Source organism: Pinus tabuliformis, chromosome 7 (genome assembly GCF_031772625.1).
Source record: "Pinus tabuliformis cultivar Carrire ecotype Pingquan chromosome 7, CPIR1, whole genome shotgun sequence".
NCBI lineage: Eukaryota > Viridiplantae > Streptophyta > Pinopsida > Pinales > Pinaceae > Pinus > Pinus tabuliformis.
This window is the reverse complement of record NC_142293.1, coordinates 481,804,957-481,810,956: the sequence shown is the minus strand read 5'-3', so window position 1 is coordinate 481,810,956 and position 6,000 is coordinate 481,804,957. Positions and strand designations below refer to the sequence as shown.

The 6,000-nt window shown below is 38.4% G+C and overlaps 1 pseudogene; it reads left to right on the top strand.

The window, feature by feature from the left end:
- Positions 1-2,626: 2,626 nt before the first annotated feature.
- LOC149248101 (O-methyltransferase 11 pseudogene) lies at positions 2,627-3,651 on the top strand (annotated as a pseudogene).
- The last annotated feature ends 2,349 nt before the right edge of the window (positions 3,652-6,000 follow it).

Below are 6,000 nucleotides of genomic sequence, written 5' to 3'. Positions count from 1 at the left end.
CTTCTATAAATAGGATTGAACAACAAAACTCTATCCTTGTTTAACTGATATAAATTAAATCAAGCATAAATAAGATCCACAATCTGAGAACTGAGGCAACGATAGTCAATGTCCTTTACAATTGTTGATCTCTCACACCATACTAAAGCAATAAATTGAAAATGATAAATCAATAATGCTGCTAACAGAAATGGAATAAACACACTTGCTGTAATAACATTTAAAAGGAAAAAACAAATCCTTGCGGAAAATAAAAAACAACTAAATCTATTAGAAAACTAAATCAGCAAAGCTAATGAAATAGAAATACGTAGCAACTACAAATGTAATTGAATCGACAACCTTAACCCAGTAGCATGAACATTAATCGTAGTTATTGAAGCAACAACAATTGCAGTTATAATTGAATAGTAACATAATTGAACAAAAATTGCAATTACAAATGAACATCAATTAAATGAACCACAATCTTAATCAGACAGTGCAGTATTATATTAGAATTAAGAGCAGGACAATTCAAGTTATGATTAATAATTTGTCACTACTCAATCCAATTATGATTTCACAATTCTACAAAATGTGCATAAACAAAAGATTGTTGAATAACACAATTTGAAGAAATGAGAAGGAAACCAAACCATCACACGACAGAAATCGGAATGATAAAATACAACAACAACATACTCCACTAGAGGCTGGGCCCTTAGCCGTCAGCGGATGCTGCTGGGCTACTTCAGATCAAAAGAATGAACAACAACCCTTTTATTTATTCATCATCAAACTGTGAAATTATTACAACAGCTAAAGCTTTGAGAATTACAATGGCAATGCAACAACCTCCTTTTCCTCCTATTCTATCCTATCCCATCATCATTCTTGAATCTCTAATTCTAAATCCTCAATTCTCCATCATTTTTCATCCCCAAATCATCCCCATCTCTCATCTCTGTTTTCATTTAAATAGAGAGAGATCAGAGAGAAGTTACAATGAAGATAAGTACAACATAATTTCTATTACAAAATTAGATTGTTTCCAACCAATTTATCAACAAGAAGATATATTTCCATCCATCTTTCAATAAGAGCAAGACGAATTTGGCTTTGCAGCTGAGATTTGGAGGACGGCCGCAACAACAAATCTGAGAAAATCGTGCTCAAAGAACCCTACGTTTCTCTCAGTACAAGCCGAATTTGAGCAAGCCATTATTTGGTAAAGTTAACTGGGTCCGTTCTGGACAAAACCCATGTTCTGAATTTTCCATATTCTGCTTCATTTGCTCAGAATCGCAACCGCAAAACTGTCACTTCTTATTCCAGCGCATTTCTGAGTTGTCACTTTTAATGATAAAATCTTCAATCTGGAAATTATCTAAAGGCTAAAAATGGTGAATAATGTTATAACCAATTTATTAAACTTTCTTTGATAAAATCATGCATAATCATCAATTTATTAGAAATAAAGGAGAATAGATAATATTTTTACATAAGAGCATAAATCATTGTAAAATAGAATTATATGATAAATTATGATAAATGACGGGATGAAGAATGGTAGAAATGGGTGGAATAAGCGTTCAAAAGTGACAATAATAGTGGTATATTAACGACCCAACATAAACCATGTTCATCTATAGTTAAACATTAACAACCATGGTCCAAAATGTCCACCCATGGTCAACCACAATTGACAATAAATAACCATGTTAAAAAATTAAGATCGGAATGTGACATTTAAACATCAAAGTTATAATGTATAAAAAAATCAATGATGCAATCTTAAAAAGAATAAAAATTTGCATCACAATTTGATCAACAAAAGTTGACATCGCAAGTGATGAGAAAAAAAATTTCATCGGAATATGACACACAAGAATCAACATTGTAATGTGACAATCAAAATATCGACATTGTAGTATGACAAACAAAAATCAAACCATGGTTCATCATAGTAGACCAAAATTGATCATGGTTGACTAAGGCTAACCATGGTCAACCATAGTCATCCATGTCAATTTTAGTCAACCATAGGAAATCATAGTCAACCATGAGAAAGCATGGTAATCTTTGATCAGCCATAGTTAGCATATAGTGAAACATGGACAACCATTATCAACCCTGGTTGACCATGACCAATTATGGTCGTATTGTATGAACCATAGTCACCATAGTTAACCATGTCAACCATAGTGAACCATTGTCAACCATAGTCATTGTGGTTAATCATAGTCAACATGGTTTACTACATCATTAACTATGGTTGAGCATAGTCAACTATGGTAGCCTATAGATAAAATGGTTAACATTGCCAACCATCATCAACCATTATTGACTCTAGTTTGTATGATTGACCATAGTCAAACACGGTCAACGATAGTCTACTTTAGTTAGCCATGGTCAACAATAGTTAACGATGGTCAACCATCCCCAGCCATGGTCATCTCAGATTAACTATAATTGAGCTTAGAAAATCATGGTCAAACATGCTCCATGAAGGTCCCATGGTTGAATATTGTCAACCATGACTATTCATTGTCTACATGGACAACTATAATCTATGATAGAAAACTATGGTCAAATTGGTCAAACCGTGGTTAACACATTTGACCATACTAAACCATGGGCAATCATGGTCAATGATGTTTTCACTGAACAAGAAGACAGCGATCAGCTAGAAGATGTGGACACCAAGAATATAAAGTTCCACTTGATGGGAATTTTGAAGCTGTTGGTGTATGGAGGAAATGAGCAATCATGTGGGCTTTTCTTGCTCCTAATAGAAAACAATGTCTACCTAGAAGCCTTTCAACATTTGCACGAATCTATCTTGGAGGGTTGCTACACCTTTAACAAAGCTCATGGTATGGATCCCTGGGAATACTTGGGCAACAATCCCAAATTCAACGAGATTTTCAACGAGGCCATGGCCACTAACACTAGATCCATCATGGTTTTCGTGGCGAAGATGTATGAATATGGGTTTAAGAGTATGGTGACGCTGGTAGATGATGGAGGAGGTATGGGCTCTGCCTTGTCCATCATTGTGAAGGAACATTCACACATTCATGGGATTAATCTCGATCTGCCTCATGTCATTGCCATTGTGCCTCCCATAACGGGTAATCAGATTTGTAATGTTTGTCACCATTAATATAATAAATTTGTCGATATATATAACATGATAGCAAGTTAATGATGATTTATGACTAGGAACAAGGGAGTGTTGCAGGAGTGGAGCATATGGAGGGAAATATGTTCGAGCACATACCTTTTACCGATGCAGTCATGATGAAGGTCACAATTTCATCTATGGTCTTCTGTTTGCATAAGAAATTTACTTGTGCCATTATTATTATTTCTACATGTTGAGGAGGACCAATACTTTTCTATTTTTATTTACTACAGTGAATTTGTTGAGGGCTAATGATATTCTATTGTCATTTACTACAGTGGGTCCTCCATGACTGGGTGGACGAGGAGTGTGTGAAATTGCTGAGAAGAAGCTACGATGCAATGCCAATGAAGGGAAAGGTGTTAATTGTGGAAGCAGTTGTTGAGGGAGACAAAGAAGGTGAAAGCATTTCGAGGCGTTTGGGATTGTTATATGATATATCGATCATGGTTTATACAACTGGTGGGAAGGAGAGAACATAGGAAGAATTCAAAGGGTTTTTCCAGTCATCAGTCTCCCTGGTATGTTGCATGTCAGTCCCCAAGTTTCTTTGGTTTTCAACTGACAGATTGCTTGCCATGAATGTCGCCATTTCTCTAGGTATTGCAAGTTTTTTCCTATCTCTCAGTAGTTCAGGCTCGATGGCCTCCAAGAGAGCAAGGTCAAAGGACACAGTTGAAAGTGCAACTGGAGATACAATTGAGAAAGTGTCTATGATTTTTCGGATTTACAAAGACACCAAGATGCTTGTAGAAAAAGACATCAAGTTGAAGTGGTAGGATGTCAACGATACATTCTCATGCAGATTTGGGGAAGATCTGGAAGACCATTGGGTCTATGTGAATATTCACAAGTATGGCATGTACTGGATTGCATGCAGGTATCCCACGTTTCCATGTGCAAACATGATACATTGGATCGTCTTGCACACTAATCCCAAGATGATGGTGTTAAGCAGTGTCAACGAGACAAAGATTTCTACATTCAAGGCACAGGACTATCAACTGATGTACCACTTAGCATAGCCGACGATCATAAAGGAGACACCATTCAGCAGACCCAGCAACAGTGCAAACTCCAGGGATATCTTGAAGAGCTGGGTGAAGGAGCCAGCCAAGTTCAGGATGACACCTAACCAGGTTTACGAGATGAAGATACTGTGGAAGGAATATTAGTACTTGGTCATCTTCGCATGCCGCTTATACGACCAAGAGAGAACAGAGACCTTCCCACAAAGTTGGGTGATCATGTTGGACCAACTGACCAGTGAAGGCAGACCATGCAACTTGTCTGACATGTTGGCTCATAGGCTGAAGGAACAAGTAACAGAAGCTCGGCAGCCACCCAAAGGTCAGCAAGCAGAAATATACATGTCCACATACATTCTAGATGCAATATGTGCCCGTCAGTAGTTCTCAGGCTTGAGTTGGGCATGGATATCAGTGGAAACCTATGTATACACAAACTACAGATTGTTTTCCAAATGCAGCTTCTGTGGAGTCATCACACAGTTGTCAGACCATTTTTTCACCCTAGTGTACAATATGATATTTGAGCAGGATCCACCTTGCATGTCACAAGAAACAATGGAGGCATTGATCGACATAACGAATTGGTATGCCTCACCTCTTGGCACCTTCATACGGATGTACAGTGAAAAGAAGCCTCCGCATGTTTTACCAAAGTTTTCCATGGACAAGCTCGTCATGTAAGAAGAGTCGTACCACATCTCAACAAGACGCTCAGCTAGTCTACATCGGAAGAAGAAGGTAGCTTGGCCCACTCTTCCATTGTGGATCGGGTTGCAGGAGATACAAAATCTTAAGCATGCTGATGCCAATATCGATGAGTTCAAAAGATTTACTTTCGGCATCAGGAGTTTCAATTTGTATAACCCGCATTGCTTGGTGAAGGAACATTTTTCAAGTATGGTTCTCGTGGATCCACGGGGTGTGTCATTGGCCTGAGGAAGGCCCATGGAGATACTGTCACAACTTCTTCAAGCTCAATGAAATGGTTGTCATAGCTATGGAATGGTTAGCAAAGCACAAATAAGTAACATCTTATAGAGCAACATCATCCACAGTAGTAGAGGGTAGCGTGTAACAAAGGCAAGAGAAAGGTTTTCGACAACGTAAAGGTAGAGCAAAGCTGCAAGTTTAAAGTAGATCCACTTGTTTTGAAAGAAGCTTTGGACATAGAGGCGAAGAGGCAACAACGTGATAGGAGGAATGCACAAAGGCAGAAAGAGAAGCAGAGGATGGACGAAACAGTGAAGGAGTCGCAAGAGTTGAAGCAACAACTCTGGGAAGAAAAATAGCTGCACAGATAGGAGAAGGAAGCACAACAGGGAAAAACATGATAGGAGGCACAACATGTGCAGTTTGATGAAACTACGCCCATACAGGTTGTAGACTCATTCGACCAGCTATCACAAAGAAGACAGGGTGAACAATTGCAGGAGTGGGACTTCGCTCAAGATATTTAACAGATAATTGAGTAGATGGATATGGAGATGGAGTAGCCAGAGTCAGAACATGATATTGAACTCATGCCTTACAACTAAGAGGTCAACCCACCGGATTCACCAGATTTGGAATAAAAGCAAGTCCTAAGCGATCAAGGAGATACTGAGATCCTTGAAGACAATCCGGAAGTAGAGACACACAACATATCATTCAACAAGTCACAGCATAGAGTTGTGCAATCATGCAGAGCGACTACTCTGGATGTCCGTGCATCTCCTACGCAAATTGAAGAATGAGTGATCGCATCTGACATGCGTAAGCAAACAATAGAATTAGCTGATCCTACCAGAGAATATGCTGAAG